This window comes from Anguilla rostrata, chromosome 1 (genome assembly GCF_018555375.3).
Source record: "Anguilla rostrata isolate EN2019 chromosome 1, ASM1855537v3, whole genome shotgun sequence".
NCBI lineage: Eukaryota > Metazoa > Chordata > Actinopteri > Anguilliformes > Anguillidae > Anguilla > Anguilla rostrata.
The window spans coordinates 13,966,075-13,988,817 of record NC_057933.1 but is presented as its reverse complement, the minus strand read 5'-3'; the positions used below and the strand labels follow the sequence as shown (position 1 = coordinate 13,988,817).

Below are 22,743 nucleotides of genomic sequence, written 5' to 3'. Positions count from 1 at the left end.
TTTCATGTAAGCCATTCTTTGAATTCTCTGCTGCTTATCACATTGCTTCTAATCATTGTCCTGTTTCGAAAACACACACTTTACACTACTGTACATTGTTGTGCACACTTATCAAAGCCAACCTGTCAATTGGCTGTACACAGTGTCCATCGAAGGTGGATCCATGAGAACGTTGTCTGAATATCTTCTGAAAATAGCCAAACATTGAAATGGCTTTCAGACATTTGCATCAGGAGCAGATGCAAATGTTTGAAAATGTATGGAAGATAAAGGTATGCATATAAATGCTTTTGTCATAAAAAATAATTGGAAACAGAAGTACTGTAGAACTATTGACAGAAACCAGATGGTGATTTTTTGAAATGCATTTTGTCAAGGAAAGCAAGACTGCTGATTGTCATTTTCATCAATTATTTTTAACCAAAATCATTTTTTATTTCCTAAACCTCTGATGTTGTCACTCTAAATCACTGTTGTAGTTAGTAGTACATACACCACAGAATGGACAGTTCATAATCTTGTCCAACTATTCATGTATAAACTAAATAAGAGCGTAAGTAACAGTCATTACCATACATATGCGAGGATACTGTAATACATAATAATAAGATACCAATAATACATAAAATCCTTGTGGTCAGGGTAAAGAACATGTGCAGACAAAGAACACAGGCATTAGCTAACTCCTCTCAGTTTTAGCACATTCATCCCAGTTGTACATATGTATAAAAACATTATGCAAATCTGTCCACAAGAGGTTCATAATTGTACATTTTCACACATTAGGCCTTTGTATGTGCATGTAATGTTAAAATTATACCTCAGGATCTTACTGTGCTATTAATCATACTGTAATATTCATGTTCCTGAGACATATTATCATTCATGGGTATAAGGTCAGCAACAGTTCATATTCCACGTTTGTACTTATTTCATGTCTTCCACAGCTATATTAATTTGCATATTTCCTAATTATAATGCTTGAGAACAGAGTACGTCTCTCCACTGAACCTGAACTGAATTATACGTTTTGAGTTTTCAGCATGAATAGCACTGCTCTCTCTATTTAATTTTCATCCGGACAAAATCTTTAAATTATTTAGAATTTGTGTTTTTTGGGTTTATGGTAAACAGTCAACAATTTAGACCAGCCAGTTTCTAACTGGTAATTTTTTAAGCAAAAATATAAGAGCTAAATTACAAGTTAGGGAAGATCGATAATTTAGCAGAACTTTCTGTGATGTTTTTACATCTGTCAGGTTTGAAATTGTAAGTGCTAATTTTCAACCTGACAGATATAAAATTAAGAGTCACTTCTGAAGAGCTGTCATCAAAAAATATGAATGGGCTCATCTTTCTTGAAGTGTCGCTATTTGTTCTTTTGTATGTTTTTTAAAATATACTATTACTGATTCATCGACATTCTAAGCTGAGCTTGTAAAGGTATTGAAATTTAAACTGAAAAGGGTTAAGGTCTGGTTAAATAATTTATTACATGCTGCATCTTAGGGTGATGCCATTAAATAAATAAATAAATAAATATAAAATAAATTTTGAACAGGCCAAATGGACTATCCAGAGAAATATTATTATCATCCTTGCCAGTGTGTGTACGCACCAAAGAAGGGAGAGAAATATATATATAATTAAGATGACGGCTGATATCTGACAACAAGGATGAGCAAAGTCATTAAATAATATCACTCAATAAACCAATCCTCATCTTAATCAAATGACCAGTCAGGAGCACAGTTTAAAACTGAATAAACCACTGAACATAAGGACATAGACTAGAAGTTATGGAATGGTTTTATTTAAATTCTGTGACATCTTCCTTGCTACACAGTCTTCTACCAAGCTTCTAGTCTCCTTTTGCTGTAACTTACTGGCTGTCCACAGCTCTTACTAGCACTCTTTTTTTCCTTTGGCTAATTTACATGAGCAACCAAACTTCAGCGATATGACTGAAAAGCTGTAAACATACATAGCATCTCACACTAAATGACGGTGGTGATCAAGCTAAAACAGTGAACAATTTTCTGTGAAATTGCTAGTTTTCTGTGACAATAAAAAAAAAGTGTATGGTTGGTATAAGAAAGAGATTTGCATAAATAAACATTTTGCATGATCATATGCACTGTTTAATAGATTTTTAAAGTTGAACTTGACATGCTGACAGTGGATACAGAAAAAGAACTGGATTGGACACAAGCCCTTGGTAGCTTGGGAACTGTTTAAGTGAGTAATTGGGATGTCAAGGATAGGGTAATTTTACTTCTTGAAGACATGCCATGCACGCAATTTTCTGTGGGCTTCAATAATGTAAAGTGAACGAATACACACAATAAAATAATCATAATTTATACTAAGAGAAAAAAGACACATAAAAGCTATTTTTCACTTTCTTATTGAAAAAAAATTGGACAATGACTCAGCAAAAAGAAGGAAGCAAGTAATATCCTGTCTAAGATATTTGCTTCATGGCAGCAATAAAAGTGAGAACCATATCATCCTGACAGACAGATGAAATTTTAGCTGTGTGTTTGTGAAAAAATCCACTGCTCTTTTAACTTATACCCAGGTTCTTCTTTCCTTCAGACAGAGTAATGGAGCTCCTTCACGATTGTTTGTTTAGCTGTACAAAACAAGAAGTCATACGGATAACTAAAGGTCTTCCTGCCTGCATGCAACTTCATACTGTGCCACTAACCTGCCTAACTAAGCGCAAATGACATGATTTCACAATAAAATATAAATAAAATACCGGAAGCAATTAGTTTTGAATGCCTACTGCTGCTTCAAAGTGTCTTTTATACATGCCAGCGAATGGGTCCCCTGTCACTCATTACCTCTGTCAGAACACAGAACAGCTCGTCTAGACTTCAGATCTGGCAGCTGGGTTCACTAAGGTCTCACTGGGGCATACAAATTAATGACAGAGGCTATTCTAGTAACTTTGGTCATTTTATGTATCATTTTTTCCTGACAATGGATTGTTATCATAGACCCTCTTTCTGTGTTTTTCATAAACACGCCGTCCTCAACTTTGAAATTTCTGAAATCAAACAATGAAAAGTAAAATATTGCATACATAAAATATATTATACATAGACAACTATGAATATATAATTAGATGGAAACAAAGTTCACAGCTGTAGGAGGTGAAAAAAAAAACAAAGTGCATGGTATGTGTAGCTAGTGTTCTGGAAAAAAAAAACAGATGGCTTGATTTTGCCTTTACCCCTTTGCTGCCTGGCTTTCAGGGGCTTGGTGGTAGAGATTTCTCTAATACCAGCTGTTCTTTGCTGTGCAACGCCGTGCTGATTTAATGTTTCTCTCCTCTGCATTTCCATAACTTGCTTACCATGAGGATCAAATGTGCTGTAAACAGCGAAACTATGCAGAGCACACTCAAGCAGGCAGCTGCAGAGACAGAGGTCATCGGAGGTCATTGGAGGTCTTCAGGCCCCACCCTTTTGAGCTCTTGCTCACAAAATGCCTTCCTGGATGGTGTTTATTTCTCCTTGTATTATCTTTTTGTAAATGGCAACGGTCATCGTTGAAAACAGGGCACTGAACAAGGGCACTCACATAAAACAGGTACCCCCCACTCCTCGGTTATACAATATACAGCCCAAGGGGTTTTGCCTCACTCATCGTCATAGAGAATACAACTAGTATTGAATACAGCCACCTTTTCTGGTGGTGAGTTTGTGTCTTCTGTGCCTGCTTTGCCTTTTCCTGACCCCATGTGTGTGTCACTTAATAAAAGGGGTGAACAGAGATATGTCAGTTCATCCAGGTACTTTCCCTGAATTATCTATATTGCTATAGTGCTCCCAACAGCGTGCAATTATTACAACCCAACCCCTACTTATGCCTGACCCTAGATCCCCTGACAAATTTATAGTACTAGCTGAACCTAGTATTATAAATTCTGCATGAAAGGTGTGGACTGTGCATATATTACTATGTTTTAAGATCATTTTTTTCCCCAAAAGCCTCAACAGAAGGGAAATTACATTGATCAGCCCTAATGCTAACAAGTCTGCTGTCCGTCAAGCTGTATCAGCACTGAGCTTTCAGAACTTCTACAGCCCTATATAGGTCTTATCCGCTTCAAACAACATGTACTCATCACTGGCTTGATTGCTTAATATTCAAACATTCTCTAAATATTACGATATCTCAAACGGCAATCCTAGCAGAGATTTGCTTTCATTAGCCAGTTCAAGTGTTGGAAAAAAAGGGGCCTCATTCACAAAAATTTCCCTAAATTGTTCTTACTTTTGTTCTTAAAAATATTTCTGCGAAAAACCAATATGGGATTTATGACATGTGCAGACCTTTGTTTTTGTATGTATCCCAGGTATGAGATAATGAATGCTGACTGTTCGTAAATTTTATGCATAATCCTGTTCATACGATTAGAATAAGGAAACAGCCATGAACAAATACAGATGAGAAAAAAATGATGAACGCTGAGATGTTCTTGGAAACGTTCTTACATACAGTTTACAATCAAATGTGATCGTACCCATGTTTCATGAATGAGATCCAAGGTGTGCAGACTCTACGCTTAAATCAAGCACATAAATGCTAAGCCTAAATTCCGAAATGTCCCTTTGAAATACCTAGTATAGTATGGTAATCCTATAATGTTTATCACAAAAATATAACATGACTGATATGTGACAATACTGTATTCTTTCCTGATAGTGAAAAAATTACACATTGCTAAATTTTATAATATCTGTTCTGCTTGTCCTTTGCAGCCGTAAAAGTGCTTTATAACAACTGCTTGGGTAGAGCATTTGTGTCCATTGGCACAGTTTCAGCTTGTGCACCTATTGGCTGAGTTAGCTCTTACTGTATTCTATGATCCTTGGCATACTGCATGACAGTCTTTCTATACAGTAAGACTGGAGCAGAAGGTAGTGAACACAACATTTTATGTAACTGTCTTTGCGATAAATGTCCTTGAGGCCTTTCATTTTTGTGTTGCACCACCAGTGAAGATGTTCTGTGCCCCAAAGTCATATGTCAACAGTCAGTATCCTGATGGGATGAAACATGTGATTGCTAGTTCACATGAGTCTAAGCAATTTCCCTGACAATAGCAACCTTGCTAAATTACAACAGCTATTAGGATTATATAGGGAATATTTTCTCTAGACAGTCATTAGAATTTTGAAGCTTTAAAGCTTCATTGATTTCAAGTGATTTGGCACAGGTGAAAAAATGATTCAACCTGCTGAATGTCATGAGATAATTGAAAATTGTGGGAAAAAAACTGTTCACTGTACGTATTTAAATGAGTAGAAATACTAAACTTATTGTTTCCTGAATAACTACATTAAGGCTAACCAGAGGCCAAGTCTAAGTATGCACACTGCATGGCCAACAATATGTGGATTAGTATATTAATATGGAGTTGGTCTGCTATAACAACCTCCATTCTTCTAGGAAGGCTTTATGCTCGACGTTAGGGGATTGCTGCTGGGATTTATTTCCATTCAGCAAGAAGAGCATTAGTATGGTTGGGCACTGATTAGGCCTGGCTTGCAGTTGGGTTTCCAATTGATCCCAAAAATGTTTGATGGGTTTGAGGTCAGGGCTCTGCGCAGGCCAGTCAAGTTCCTCCACATCCTTCTCGACAAAACCATTTCTATATGGACCTCGTTGTGTGCCCTGGGGCATAATGCTGAAACAGGAAAGGGTCTTCCCCAGACAGCCCCAGATCAAAGGGTGTCCAGATACGTTTGGTCATATACTGTCTCATTGTATTAAGGCAGGAATACACAAATGCTACTGACACACATTTTTTTGAAAACTGGTCAGCTTCCTGTGTTATGCAGTGGCAACCTGCAAGCATTCAGTTCAACTAGGCCTACCTCATATATATTCTAGCAATCCAAGCAGAAACCACAGCTTATTATTTAGTCCCTGTCCAGCTAGCAATTTTAGATTCCCAGAAGAATCTCTGACATCAACATAATAGTACATGTTCTTAGCACTTAACTTTTTTTTTTCCCAGTTTCCAGGATGTCCGTAGTGCATTATGTTTTATGTCACAAGGAACATTGCAAGAGTCCTCTCAGAATGTAGTGTTTCCCTTACATAGACACATCTGTGGTGCCACCACCACAATATCAGCACGGCCGTCGTAAAATAAAATGTCAGTCAATAATGGGTTTTATTTACGAGAGGTGCGCTTATGGCCTCTTATTTACGAGAGATGCACCACACGTGTGCTTGTCTCTGCCCGACACCCGTTTGCTTGGAGACTCACAGTCATCACAGATGAACGACCCCAGAGATCCGTGGCATTGGAACAATGTACCTGTGCACATGGACATTTGTGGCCTCTGGCTTCCAGACCACGAGACTGACCCTGCACTGAGTCACGTTCACAATTAACATCTCTTGTCAAGAGATGTTAACATCTCCAAGGCATAATGAAGTGCCTGTTCCCTTCTTCTTGTGACCCTGCAATAAACTTGCTGCTCAATCGATTAGGCACCAGTTTGGGGCAGGATCTCTCCCCTTTGAGAAAAAAATGGTGAATCTGATTTTATATGATATTTATACAGAATTCTGATTGGTTGTTGAACTTAATTTGTTCTGAATAAACCTGGCCAAACCTCGCTACAGCATCAACAAGGCAAGACCTTACAGAACATCCATATCACATAGTGTTTAGGGAGAACCACTGATTCACAGAAAAGTGAACAGGATCTAAATTCTCCCATTCAGCACTGTGATTATATCATAATTCAGTATCGAAGTTTAGGTGGTGCTGTATTGTGAATCTTGTATCACAATTGCTTTCGTAATGCAGCCCTATTAGGCATTATTAGGCAAATTAAAATGATTAAACATGCTTTATGATGTGTATTTACATTTTGCATTTAGAATGACTAGAAATGCCCCAGTAAAAGTATACATATGTGCACATAACCCGTTCAGTTAGTTTTTCTCATTCTCAGCCAGTCTTTGCAATGCGTAGAGACTTGGCCCATTTAGCTAAGACAGGCAGGGCTCAGGCCTCTCTGTCGCCCTAGGTGACATAGTGGGACGGGGGTGGGTGGGAGGTGGGGGCGTGGAGTTTCCTAGAGATAGCAACTGCAGACCCGCTTGGCCCCACCCAGATGGGTGTCGCCCTAGGCAACTGCCTATGCCAAGAACTTTACATTACATTACGTTGCAGGCATTTGGCAGACGCTCTTATCCAGAGCGACGTACAACAAAGTGAACTGGTCCTGAGCTGGGAACTACAGAAGATGTATTTTGCAGACTCTCTTTTCCGCAGTATATGAGAGAATAGATACTGCACTGCAATAAACTGCAATGGAATCAATGCAGTTTAAACAGTGAAGTCCTCTTCTCGTGTCCTTGTCATTTCTATTAATAGATAGTGAATAATTTTGCTAAACCCTGCAATTTTCCTGCCATCATGGCATGAATTATTGATGTCTATAGATGCCATGAATTCCTGAGCGGTAGCCAATTAAAAAGTGCAGGTAGGAAGTGAAGTGTAATGAAAATACCCATCTTTTATAGTATAGTCTTTTTGCTGCTGCTGGTGGAAGACTTCATCCTTAGTCACTGTGTAATCTGCTATTTTCCACTGGATTCCATTATATGTCATGTCCGCCTCTTGATTGGCATGCAGCAATGTCTTTGATTATCAATATAAATTAGATCTGTGTCTCATCAGATGTCTACGGGGATCAAAGCAGGATTTAATCATTTCTAAGTGATGTTGTGAATTTTAAATGAACTCATTCTGGAGGTCTTCTGGAGGACTTGACTTTTAAAAAGATTCTTTGCAAGAAGTTTTTAAAACAGGAAATGTGTAGAATCCATTGTACATTATACAAGAGCAATACAAGGTATGCAAACTCAAAAGAATGGCAGGAGAACACCATGTTGAGAACATAAAATTACAGCTCGTTTTTGTGAACCCATAGCATGCTTTTAAATAGGCTAAGTTGTTTTGTTCTTTATCAGTTAATCACTGTGATATTTTACGTAATTCAACAAAATGATGCCTAAACATACACAGGCCTACACTATATAAAGGGATTACAGTGCTTTTGCATATTTTTAGATATGCCCTATGTTGCCTAGTAGTTGAATTTGTGCTACTGTCCTGTGATACAAAAATTCTAATTATTAAATTAATATGTCTATTTAGTGGCTGTAATGGTACTTTCTTGTACTGTTCACATTCGCACCTAGGTAAAAGCACCTGTTGTCTATTGTGTGGCGAATTTTAAGACCGTATATTTAGGAAAGTCGTGGAAGGAGAAGGATACAGCATTTACGATGTTTGAGTAATTTAAATTTTAAAATCTCCAAAGCCCCATGGTGTCACTCTGGCCTATCTAGTATCAAGGGAAACTCTCACTCGCTGTCTCTCTGCAGGTGTGTGCGTGTGTGTCTAATTGAGAAACTTGGTGCTTACTTCTGAGCGAATCGCATCAAAGAGGTGAGAAAATGAGCAAAAAACATTTGGAGAGAACGCATTATTTGAGTGTTGCCATTTATGGTATTTGTTTTTGACACCATCCCTAATAGGCACATGTATAATTTGTACTTTGCATGCAGTAAAATTGATATCAAAATTACATCAAGAATTTTCATCCACACATTTCACAGAAGAGATTCAAGTGTTATTTCAATTAAATAATTGATCACCCACCTGCATTAATGTAATTGGGGGGGAGAGAAAAGTGGTGGCTGGTGGATTTTGCTAAGATATGCCAGATGGGTAGATATCTGTATTGTAGGTGGTTGTATAGTAGGATCCAACACAAGCTGTCCTCATTATTCCAGGTGGAAAAATAGAACGGAGATCATTCAGAACCACAAACCACAGAGACACATTGAAGAACAAAGCAAGGGAATTGAAGTTTCACTTGAAATGACCAGCTACTTTTCCTCTCACCCCCGACCGGAAATCAGTCCAGAGGAGCTGGAGCTAGCAGCCAGATAATGAAAATCCGGCTAGACCAAACGAGAAAAAGAAGCCTGCAGATGGTAACTGGAGATATAGCACAGAAGACAGCGGTCAGAGTCTCCACAGCTTCCTTGCTTAATTTAACAGTTCCTAAGGTGATTATAAAAAATGCAATTCTGAGGGGTATGGAAGCAAACATTGCACCCTGAAAACTGGTGAATTTGTCTTACAAATATATATATATATATATAATTTAAATTTCATTTTATTTATATATAATATATTTATTTGAAACAGTCTAAGCAAAAATATATAAAAAGCATCCTTTTAATATATTTTGGGTATGCCCACATAGTTTAAGAGGCCATTGATGTTTAAATATCTAAAACATCGTGTTAGAACACCCATGAAACACATGGACCAGGAACCACACATTTATAGTGTGTGACCATATGTATAAGATGCATTTGCTATTCATATTCATATGCACTTCATAGATACTGTATGTACCTGATGGAGGATACGTCACGCAATATATGTGAGATGCAAAATAGGTTTTATGTTAATATTTCTGTGGGCACTGACCTTTTCAGATTGACTTTAATTTTTCACACAATCTTAAAGAAGAAAAAAAATCTAATCCTGTGTTGGTGTGGCAGACACAGACTTTATAATGTAGTCTAGTGACAGTTTTTCTGACAGAACTGGGTATAGCTTTGCAAATTCAGTAAACATTTAGATGGGACTCTATAACAATTCTCCATGTTTTAAAATTGTGTGTTACTCATCCCCAAATTATATGCAAATCTGATCTTCAATGAATAACATTTTACACTTATCCAAACGACTAAACTGACAATGCAGGCTTCCCTCCAACTGCAGGTTTGAAAATTCATTATTCATTTCACATCACTTTTTTGGGCCTTAGGTTTTAAAATCTGGGGGCTTGACAGCTTTACCGCTATGCTACTATTTTAAATATCAGTATTATTTTTAGCTCCCAAGAGAAGTGTGATGTCTTGCAGGAAGATTATGGTTGAGTAATATCAATTGTTTGCAATAATACATTTGATAACTTTGAAAATGCTTTCATTGTTTACATGACATCCTTAAAATGACTAATCACTGTAGTGTTTTATGCAGTGGATGTAGCGGCCTACATAAAGCCTTACAGCAGCTGCTCTGGATAACTATGATTAAAATAAATACATAAATAAATTGCCCTAAGACTTTGTCCTAGCTAGCAAATTCCTTTTTTTTTACGGCTAGAACTGCCATGCTGCCATTGCCACTGTAACAAACTATAATATTTTTTATATAAAAACATCAGTGTAACATGAATTACGCGACTAGATATTCACTGGGTCACAAAAACATTTTTATTTCCAATTGCTTGAAATAATTTGATATAATGAGAGAAAGATAATGACATCATATGAGGTCATTTATACAATATGTTGCTGGCTACATCATTAAGTGCACTGACAATGTTGTTCCCAGAATTACAGTTTGCACCTTTTCGAACCAAAAAATGTGGGTTAATAATGAAATCCATGCTATGCTCATAGCAGAGAGACAGCTGCCTTTAACTCCTGCGAATGGACAAGTGAACAAAATCCCGATATGAGCTCCCGAAATCAATTAAAATGCTAAAATCCTACAGAGACAATATGGAGTCACGCTAGCATGGCTCAAACATTCGAAACATGTGGAGTGAATTAAGGACAATCACAGGCTACAAAGGAAGACCCAGCTGTGTATCACAAGCATCTGCCCCTCTCACTGATGAGCTCAATTCATTCTATGCTCGTTCTGAGAAAAATAATACTGAACCAGCCATGAGAATGTCTGCAACCCAGTACGACTGCCCGCTCAAAATATCTAGAGCTGGTTTGAGATCAACCTCTCCCTGCCACGGTCTGTCATCTCTACCTGTTTCTAGGCAACCACTAGTGTACCTGTTCCCAAGACAGCCAAAAGTACGTGCGTACATGACTACCAGCCTGTCTCACTTATGTCTGTCATCAAGTGCTTTGAAAAGCTGGTTGAAACCCACATTAGCGCATCACTCCCTGATTCCCTGGCCAGGTCTGCAGATGATGCCTTGCCACTGCCCTACACACTGCCCTATCACACCTATCTATGAGGAACACAAATGTGAGAAGGCTGTTCATTGACTACAACACAGCATTCAACACTGTTACGCTGTCCATGCTCATCATCAAGTTCAGGGACCTGGGCCTAAACACCTGGTCCTAGACTTCCTGACAGGCTGACCTCAGGTGGTGAGGGTTTTTATATTTGATAATATTTATTTAAGTTTTTTCTTATTACCCTCTATTTTACATATAAGGTAGCTTGTAGGCTATGGGTGTTGTCTTTATTTGTTTATTTAACAGGCCAAACAAACTCCCTTTGATAAAAACCCCTTTGAAACGGACTGAACTCAGACCACCTCAGGAGGTGGTCTCGGCATGGGCTTTTCAAGGTCCAATTAAATTGTGCATTGTGAACGCAAAGCAGGCCCAGTCCACTTTGTGTGGTGCTGTACATTTCGATACCTCAATACTTTTCATAAATTGATTCTAATCAACTGCAGTGATTTCTGAGCATACCCTGATAAAAAGAAATATTAGAATGGCTGCTGGTTGTGTTCGGGGGATTGTGTGGTCAGAAGAAACCTGGGCTCTTCTTTCATTAGCTTACTCAAAATGTAGCACAGCCAAATGATAAACACATTTGCAGAGGCCATTTTGAAGATAATTACCCATAATCAGGGGTAGGCATTCAGTAAGTGGTACACAAGTATGCACTAATGGCTAAAAGATTAAAATGCACGGTAGTTTCATGTCATAATGGCGCAAATACCTACCTATTTTTAGGTACACAGTCCTTTAAGACCTTGACATGCATTTTTATCTTTGTGCCAATAATGTGCACTTCCGCACCACTTACGTCAGCCCCTGCCCATAATCCAACTTGCAGCAGAGTTTTAATGGTGCTGTTGTGCGAACAACAAGTGGTCTGAGAACTCATTAATTCTTAAGTGGACCACAAAGAGAGTCCTCTTTCAAGTCAGTGTGAACACAAAACGGTTAATTTGCAGTTGGTTCACTTATTGGTTAACTTTAAGGGTACTTTCACACCTATCTCATTTGGTGCAGATCATTAAAACTTTTTTCTAGGTTTGGTTTGTGCTGTAAAAGCTCCACCCGCATTTGCAACCTGGTCTCATAAGACCAGATTGGAATTTGGGTACACACCAAACAAGACAACTGTGGCTCACAAAAAACGGTCCCATTCCAGGTGAACCGAGACACAGCTTGTTGCTGGCGAGAACACAGTTTTCTACGATGGTGCAGATCGTTGTTGCACGGGAAATGTAGGCTGTGAACTGTGGATAAGGTGAATATTGTAAATGGAAGGAAAACATACAAAGCTCAATTTTATCTGTGACAAACTGGAGCAATGAGCCGTGCCCGCGGGTGCACTTGGAGCGAAGAGGCGATGAAGTGCCTTCTAGAAGTATGAGCTGATGATTACATAAGGCAGCAGTTGGAGAAAATATATTAAATGCAGTTACATTTATGATAATTTAGTCAGAAGCTGAGCGAGAAGGGGATTCAACTGAACCAGCGAACAATGCCACGTTAAAACTTAATTCAATTGAATTGATTTGCGCATATCATGACCGATAAACAGATGACATTTACCAGACTGATCATTTTTGGGATAAAGCCAGTGTCTTCATTCTGAATGAAGGCATCATTAGAGCCTGCCTTCTTGTTAGGAATATACTTAGAGCAATGCGTCGGTGATGACAGCAAAGATGTTAAAAGCCCAAAGTATGGACAGACGCTCATATTGTTGCTGTTCTGGTAGACCTAACGATGCCAGATTAAATTCCATAAAATAACGACACTGCATTTTATGCATTTGATGCTCCATCATTTTTCCGGTAACTTTTGGCAAATGCATGACTGAAAACTGGAATCCCCACCAGATTTCTGACCAGTCACCGAACACCCACGAGTAGCTGCATACCAATCACGTTATTTACGAACTGGTGTGCTTGAATTATTGTTAAGTGAAACCAACAGGACTAAATTAAAAATATGCTACGTAGCCAATTAACTAGGTGCAGAAACAGCTTAAAAGAACTGAGTTCAGTTCGTTTTAAATGAACTTTAAAACGATTAAAACACCCTAAACATTTATTTGCCTGCTGACATCAGCAAACATGCTTTGATTTTGATTTGATTTGTCTGACCCTAAAACTTGACTTAAAAAGCTTCTATATCTAGCAGCAGTTACTGCCACACCTTTTGTCATTTGGGACCTTTATGTTGCTGTAAGCAGCAGAGGGAGATGTATTACCATTTGCTAACGCAGAACCGAGACATTTTTGTCAGGAGCTGTCGTAGGAAAACAGATTTTATGCAGGTGTTTATTTGTAAGTTGTCTGGTATTGAATCTACCTTTCATGGGACCCCACCTGTACAAAGATATGACAAGCATATCTGCTTTGTGGCAACCGAGGGCAGCCAGCTGCCATTTCAAAAAACCCCAAAGGAATACAGCCTGAAAGCTGACTAGCCTCATTTATATGAATACTGTTTGACTGAATTTATTCCCAGAATTCATGTTCCGTGACCTGAGCCAGAAATGCACAGCCCGGCTCTGTTCCTGTCAGCGTCAAGCACAGCAGCCTGCTTAGTTGACTTCAAACTTACATTTGGCAAATGTTATACAATACGGTCAAAAACTTCTCTCATGGTAACATACCCTAGGCCGGGGCATATATAGACACGATAATTGCATGACTTGGGATATATAACGTAGCCATCAGTCAAACTGAATTTAATATTAAACGCCACAAAATATATGTTGCGTGGAGGCAAGAGCAAGACAGTTTTCATCCACACACTGCCTTCATATCATATCACTTCATCTGGTTATCATAAGATTTCAGTACATGGCAGGCTTTTCTGTATCTTGTTTATATGATTTTCCTTGTCTTGCTCTAGCATAGTAGGGGGGACATTCCCAGCATATGGGAGTACTAAGAATAATATAACAAGCTTTCAGCAAAAAAGTGGGGCTGTGTATTGTATGTTACTTGGCTGTGTAAAAGGGAAATGAAAACTATAACAGTGTTGCAATCACATGGAGTAAAATTTGCTTGTCAGTTTTATATTTCATATGGGAGTGAATATGTGCTGACTAAGACAGTGTGATTGGCACAGTTCATGCTTTGTTTCATGAATATTGTCATTATGGCCAACAGCATACCTTTCCCTGAAATCATAACAGAAGTGTAAAGATTGACAGCAATCTGCTTATTGTCCTGTATGCTGCCACTCATCTGGTCTATAAACAGCTGAAATAGTAGTTTGCCTCGCCTCTCCTCATATCCCCCCAGTATTTACCAATGTGTCTCAAATAAAGACAAAACTGTAGCCTTAGCCTTTGAGGCAACAAGAGGGAATCTTACGTGTAATATATTATCAAAGGTAATACTGCCCGACTGCACTGTGCCAAAACCTCTGGTCATTTTTTCATCTCTTCACAAAATGGTTCTTCATTATGGTCACATTCTGACTCCATCTCCCCAGCCGTGCAATGATGATCTACTCACAGCAGTCAGACCAGCTGAGTCACAGTTCATCTTCTACCACAGGCTGAAAGCTTAATAACGAAGTTAAACTCTTGGCTTAAAAAAACTTTGCCTCTTTGCTAAACCTAAGCTTTAAGCATTTATTCTGGGTTGAATATCCCTGGATATACTTGATATACTTATGGTACATTTAGCACTATGCCCTGAAATCCATCATACTACTTATAGCACTACTTCCTCAAACTCCTTTTCGCTGCTCTTTACCTTTTTGTATGCACTTTGTACACGTATGCACTTATGTTCTGGATAAGTCTGCTAAATGAGTACCAGAAGTGGAAAGTCCAGGAGTCAGAAAGTAAAATTCCAGTCATGTGTTTCTCCAACCTTTGAACTCAGCCAACTGATTTCACCAATTAGTTCTACCTCCTGGCTGAAGAATTGTGATAATTAACAAATTCAGGTGACTGGAACAAAATGCTGGGGAGGACCTTTCATTTCTGAACCTGGATTTTCTGCCTGTGATGAATGCCTGTTGATGGCAGAGGAGAACATGGCCCCTATATAGAAAGACCCATGAAATGGGGAGTGAGTGGTTTTATGTACTTGGTATTGGATAAATTCACTCTAGGACCTAACTCCTCAACCTGTAGAAGGGACCAAGGGCAGGAACAGAAAAAGTAGGTTAAAATCTTTTAAAAGTAGGCTTGTTTTTTCAAACTTTTGAAATTTTGGATGGGCAGTTCATCTACAGTTAAGAAATATCCAAGTTAGACACTGAAATTGAAATAATTATAGGTATTTATATTGCGTTTTACATTTATCACTTGAACTTACATGAAAAAACCCACCGCTAACATGGTTTATTATTATTATTATTATTATTATTATTAATAATAATAATAATAATAATAATAACAATAATAACAATAATAATAATAATACATTTTATGATATGCTGTCATTAAATAAAGAATATTATAATTATATAATTGGAATTGTGGGTACATCTTTAATATATGTAAAGTTTATTTTACAAATTCTATTGTATGCTCTTGACCTACCCCTCTTCTGCAGATAGTAACAATACCTAGAGTTGCTTATTTTCATTACTTTTTAAAAGAAGAGGGATTTGCAGTTTATATTAGACATTTCCTAAACACAACAAATTCAAGCCCTTTTCATGGCAAGTTTACAGCTGAAATGGAATATTGCGATCCAAGAAGGAAAATCAATAGACATTGAGTGTCAGCATGAACTCATTTTTCATTGTTGTCCTTTTCTTCTGTCTCTGGTAGCTGGAGGAAACAGTTGGTGTTCTGTGATTATAACAGAATGACTGTCCACACAGGTCTGTGAAGCTGGTTTTGCTCCACACACGGTGTTTGTTTACTACTGTTCCAGATAATGGCAGCATGCATCATAGTCAATACCTATCAGATATTTTCTGTACAGTACTTCTGCTAATGGGAGCCAAATTCATTTAATGTGACAACCACTGGTTGCCAGCTTACAAAGTCTCCCCGAAGCACTTTGTAACCTGAGTAATAGAGAACGGTGTTTGTGGAATTTTGAGCAGGTAAAATAGATAATGCTCCGGAAGGGTTTCATCTGTTTTGTCCTGCATGCCCATTTACTTGCATCTTTGTTTGTTTTAGGCCCACGGACAATATTCGGGATTAGATATACTGCGGAGGAATGTGTGTATCTTATCAGGGCTTTACACATGCCAAAAATAAATCGCATTCTCTTTTCACGCTTCATTTGAAACTCGCCCCTTTCCACTTCTGTTTCTCAGAGAAATCCTCTAATGAATAATGCATGCAATGTGGGCACGCCATATTCGGTTTCTATTGTTTTTTTTTTGCAATTGAGACCTCCAAACATTAAAATGAGATACACATTGGGTGCTGAAATGTATATATGACTGTGGGGGAGGGGGGGGGGGGGGATGGCCTCCCTCTGAGTAGCTACACAGAAGATGTCACAGAAAAAGTACACAAAGGACAAGGTTATGGGTGACTGAGCATGGACTACTGTGTTCTTTCTACCAGCATGGAATCATAACACAGGCTGGTGGAGAGAATTAAAATACTACTCTATACTATGGGTTATTTAGTGCTATTCTAGCCTGTTTTCTTCCATGTGCAAACAGCACTCACACCCCCCCCCCCCCCCCCCCCGCGCCCCAACAAAAGAGATTCATTTTGAATACAAAATAATAGAAAAAAAATGTGTTTTTTCATGAACAGCTAAGAGAAAAAAAACAGAAGAGAAGTCTGACCCCAGCCTAGCGCAGCAGGAAACTACATGCTCACATCTAATAACATTAATTAGGCTCCCTGTGCTGCTCCTACCATACCACAACTCGTGATGCCTTATCACTTCCACATTCTCTGAACATTATGCCACAGACCGTCTCCCTGCTCCTTTCTGGCCATTGTAGAAGGTCATTCCAAAGTCAGACAAATTTCTTAGTGTTTTCTAAATAGAAATGATACAGGTCTCAGCCATTCATGCATCATTGCAACCTCTATGCAATGACAAACTAGTGTGCTTTTTGTCATGTGGCCACCGTGCTTACCGGAGCTTACATGTGTTTAGTGAGTAAACAGATACATTTTATTGGTTTCGTCCTGGGATTTTATTATTATTTTCATCGACTGACCAAAGCTTTGATTCAAATATTTGAATTCTTGAACATTTCAGGTGTGCCTCAATGTTTTCCATAACGTTGTACAAAGAAAATATGAATAAACTGATATTCTTAGCGCTCACAAGATACTCATCTTGTAGATCAAGATGTTGACAGAGACAGCTACAGATATGTATGCCAGCATGATTTGTTTGAGTGAACAAGAGAAACTCAAAGCGAAACAAAAAAACAATTACGATGCAGTTAGATGCTTTTACGGCACATGATAGACTTGAGCAATGGGTCTGTGCATTCTCAGTGCAAAGCAGCAGTAAAAGCGGAATACTGGGTGGATTATGGAGAGCTGCACAGACAGGCTAATGGAGGGGAGATGGATTACCTTTCAGATGTATCGTGGTGCAGGATGAGCTTTAAAACATGTGAGCAGGGCAGGATTAAGATGAAAATGGCATCCAGATAGCATGGTATAAATCACTGGACAAAATTCCATTATAATGCAGGATAGGAGCGGCAGAGGAGCAGGGCTGCCATTTTTTAAAAACTGACACACACTAGGGGAAGATCAGCTGCGATGAGACGAGCGCTCGAGTCTCATTGGCTCCATCAGAATAAAACGCACTGGCGAAAACGTGATAAGGCTGAGGGTTTTAATGCGCCAAAAGATAGGATTCCAAACAAAGCTCTTATTTGTAAGCGCTTAACATTTCCGAATACTCTATGGTCCTCAAAGCAAAGAGCCTTTTAGGCATGTTTAGTTCGCCCACAAGAGTATCAGTCTAATTTCAATCTCCTGTAACAACACCGCTATACAAAAAAAATTGCTTAGCTATATATTCACAGCCCATTTATGCAGATTGGGTTGCCAAGATCTGTTCAGGTCTATAGTTGTCTGAATTATTTGGAGATGGGGGATATGCTGGCTAATATTACATGAATCCAATACAGTTTTGTAAATGGAAATACATTAGATATATTCTTGGCTAATATTTTGATGTGTCTGTAGCTACTATTAATGCTTCACTTAAAGGTTGAGCTATGATGACCAGAGGTCACCACGTGTGTCCACATACATATTATGTGGGCAGGATATGTCTGCGTACAGAATGTCCAAATTAAATATCATTTAATCTCTTTATCCTCTCATAAGTAAAATTACCTTTTGTCTCTGTTTACAGCTTTATTCCAACACCATTGCCCTCTCTATTATATCTTTAAAATGGTACAATATCACCAGTGTATACCAGAACATCATTTACTTTGTATATCTGGCTTTGTGTCAGGTATACTGACTGTCTGAAAAAAATGAGTTGTTTATTCATGAGCTATCACTTCCTCTTCATATGTCACATCAAGTGTTGAAGGCCAAAGCAGTTATTTTCAGCCAGGCATAACCTGAATATTTATTCCCCTTAGGGAGTTCCATATGAGGTACACGCAGCAGTGAAAAGGCTTTTGTGGAGGTCAAGGTATGAGGAATGGCTCACTGTGTTTCTTGTAAGTCACACTACTTGGTGGGCATCAAAATCAATCAGAGAGACTAGAAGGTGGTCAGTGGGGTTTTGCTTCTTGATGAATGGATCATGTAGCCTTTCGTCCCCCTGCTGATTCTCAGAGTTGTTGAAGCCCAGTGGAGGTGATGAACTCCCAGTTGTTGGCGATACATTGTGTCATGCCATTTGAGCCCAGGGTGTTGGATTAATGAGCTGCTCTGTGCAATAAGTCATTGTGTGTCCGTGTGTGTCCTCACTCTCTCTATCAACAGATGCACAGACAGAGATGCACGGCTCAGTTAAAGAGAAGTGTCTACAAGAAAAAAGTGACATTTACACCAGGGCACAATGCAACAGTGGAAAAACTGACAGAACATGGACAGGCTTGTGTTTCAGGTCAATAATCCTGCCATTTCTTTCAAACATGGTTACATTCATCTTCAGAGTCCAGGGAATGATAGGGAAGCGGCTCAATTGTTGTTGTTTTAACTTATAAAACTAAATTGTTACTGTGGAGCGCATATAGCGTCTTCTTGATTGTGAAGAATAAGCACTCATTTTGTATGTACTAATGGTTTGTATTTTGTCAAACTATAATCTTCTGGAATTAACAAATGATAATTCTGCGATGGCTAAACATTGAGGTTTATAGTACCACCATTTAATGAAGGGCAATTTGTGTTATGGGTTACTGACATGCTACTCTATATTACATGGTTGGTTAGTTTAATCAGTCTTTAATCAGGGGGCTGGTGAGAGGAATAGACCCAGATGGACTTGTGATAGGAGAAGGCCACAGGGTGTCAGAAGGTAAAACTGTATTCACAGTTCCTTGTATAGCCTACCCCACTGAATGCATGCTCAACGCATAGAGCAATTGTTTAAATTTAGAACCGTGTTTTTATACTAACTGCTAGCTGATGACTTCAGTAGGAGTCTTGCAGCCTTTCAATAAACCAAATATAATTTCATATTGCATTTGAAAACAAATGAAGTGATTAGTGGAAATGAGTGAAACATATTTTAAGTCCCATCTCCTTTCTAGAGTATTATGCATCAGAGGATGCATTCATTCACCCCATGCTCCCACAAGGGAAACTGATTTGGCTGCGGAGGATGTGTGTACAGCCCCACACCCTTTTCTGGCATCATGCGTATAAGCCAGGGATCAGCATCTCACGGTCCTGGAGGGCCGTGAACTGTTGGCTTTCCACCCTCCCTTTGCCTGGGAGTCAGGTGTGAAGACAGTCTGGCCAATCAGTAGCACTAATTACCTGGGAGAAAAGAAAACCAGGGCTGGATTTGGATTTGAGGGCCAGAGTTGATGATCCCTGCTATAAACTATAGGCTATATCAGTGCAAATAACTTTCAGGAGTTCAAAAAATTATCACTCAGATGGGAGTCACAATTAATGCATGTGTTCCTAAATTAGACAGAATACTAATAGCTATTTTGACCCATTGTGACTGCATAGTAAATGGGGGAAATTGTTATCCATTTTCTTAGTATTGCAATGGGTTGTGAGGTGAGGCCGCTTTGTTTTGATTTCGTTCAGGGGTGCAGCATTGATGAGTCTTTATTTGAGTCTAAAATCAAGAAAGTCAATAAGGAAAGATGTATTATATGACACTATAGGAATTATAGCAAATACAAGCCGATAAAGGAGCAAAAGAAGCTACAAAAGATCAGGTAGACAGTAAAATCTAATTAAGTAAAGCTGAGACCAAAAGCATGATAAAAAGGTCAAAATAAAATAATATGGGAAAGAGAGTGGGATCGAGTGAGCTATTTATGCAGCCTTCACCATTTATACAGTCTTCAAAAGAAGGCGGGAGAAACAAAAAGTTTAGGTGGGAGTAGGAAAGCGGAATCTTTAATTACAAGAATGAGAACTGGGCATACAGGGTTGAACAGCACATTATTTATTATCAAGAATAGTCCTAATGGAAGATGTGATTAATATAAAGAACATAGGAGGATATTAAAAGAATCTTTGAGTGGGATAAAGGTTAATATGAGTTTTTTCTGATGTATTTAAATTATCTTCCGGAAATACTTTTTTCAGATATTCATTTCAGTTTTTAAATGCCACAGGACTATTAAAAAGGGTCTCAGTGATTTAAAAAAAATAGATTTGTATTCTTGTTCACTTGGTGATGGTAATACACCACTATGCTGTTTTTCAACCGCCCCTCTTGGAGGGAGAGGGAAATGGGGGGGGGATCAAGATTCTGAATTCCAATTCTTCAATTGAAGTATGAAAAGTTAAGCTTTGTAAATTCTGGGAGCTGGGAGTATAACATATAAAACATAACATAACACATAACATAACAAAGACGAGAACAGGCAATTCAGCCCAACACTGCCCATATATTCCTACCACTAAACTGTACTTAATGCTAAGTTTACCTAAAAGCTAGATAGTAATCAGATAGCTAGACTATTCTAGATGAGATTTTTATTTGCCATGGATAAACATTTATTTTCCACTAAGGAAAGGACCCTTGTGCTACTAGTGCAAGTTGTGTGAGACTTCAACTATTTTTGATAAATATTCTTTAAGTAATTATTTACTGGACATTTTGATTGTTGGCTAGTTTCTGTTTGTGGAAATTAGTTGGTCTGATCGATGAAGGGAAAGGGCCACTTGGATCGATACAATTGGTTAATTTTTATTGTTATCAGTTTCTGTAGTTGAATCCGTTTTTCTTTGTGTGTTTCCTTAGCTTCATGTTTGTTAGTCCTTCATTTCATCTTTTCCTTGATACTCGGTTGCCTTAGATTTATCCAGTACATGTGTATTTTGGGTTTACGGCTTTGTCTACTTATTGTAAATCCTATACCAGGACTATATACACACATGCATCACCTAACAATTGATTTTCTTGCTCATTCTGAGCAGGTTTCATTGTTATAAATGTCTAAGCACAAATGTCATGGTAGCATGAATTATTAAGCTAGTGCTGTGAGGATAATTGTTGAAGAAAATCTTGAGGCCTAATTTGTCCAATGTGCTGGATCATACAGCTGCATTCTGAAGTCTTTTCACTGTTTGCTGATGCTGAAGGAACTCTTTCCTTTGTCTTTTATTATGAATTTAAATGTCTGGTAATTCCTGATGGTGACACTCATTTGAGATATGGCACCAGTACCTCCAGTCAGCGCCCCAGTCTGCCAAACTTATGCCTAATTAGGTGATAAGGATGTGATTTTTTTAAGGCTCCTTAATGGTGGAAATTTGACACTGCAGATGTTCAAATATGTACCTCAACAATGATACTAAAAATATAAATTGCAACCACTTTGTAAAAAAAAAAAAAAAAAAATCTAATGCATCCAAGCATTAGTAGTTATGGACATTCATGGTCATCACCTATTTCACACAAGGCGCCTTACACCTTATATATGTTATTGCCACAGCTCAATAAATAATGCTTCCCCTTCTGACAAGTGAAGGGATTATAAAGCATGCAATTACAGGGTACAGCAGTTTTTGTTTGTGCATTGTGCTTTTAAATGGCTTACATTGGCTTCAAGTCCTACTGGTAAAATCCTCTAAATATATTCATATGCCAGAATATTTTCCGTTCAGCAACATTGCGTGCGAACAACATTGCTGCAGAATTAAATTTAAAGAAATGGCCATCTTGTTAACACCTTGATTTCTTTCCTCTGATACTGCCGTGTAACAAGAACACTTTCATCGCTTCCAGTATCATAATCACAGTTCATTTTCCCCCTCCAATTTTAGTATACAGCCTGCTGTTTCTATTGTGTGGTGTATATGCAGGTCATGCTGTCTTTTTGATTGCATCTGGAAATTAAAATCAGGCGTTTTGTTTCTTTAATGATGGATAATCTATGCTTTTTTTTACCTCATCTATATTGCTGAGATGACCAGCATTGTAACGAATATTAAGCCATTTAAACTGTTATACATTTCCAGGCGACACTTAATTGTTTATGGAACTGATATTTGCCAAGTATAGCATGTTTTCCCAGTTAAAGACTGATACA

General features: G+C 38.3%; 1 long non-coding RNA gene across 4 annotated transcripts in view; it reads left to right on the top strand.

The window, feature by feature from the left end:
- The window catches only part of LOC135248665 (uncharacterized), a 291,561-nt gene that overhangs the window by 136,587 nt on the left and 132,231 nt on the right, over positions 1-22,743 (top strand). For all 4 annotated transcript variants that reach the window (XR_010328472.1, XR_010328473.1, XR_010328475.1 and 1 more), the window contains exons 2-3: positions 8,431-8,494; positions 8,842-9,120. This is a non-coding gene — a long non-coding RNA (uncharacterized LOC135248665). The remainder of the gene's footprint in view (positions 1-8,430; positions 8,495-8,841; positions 9,121-22,743) is intronic.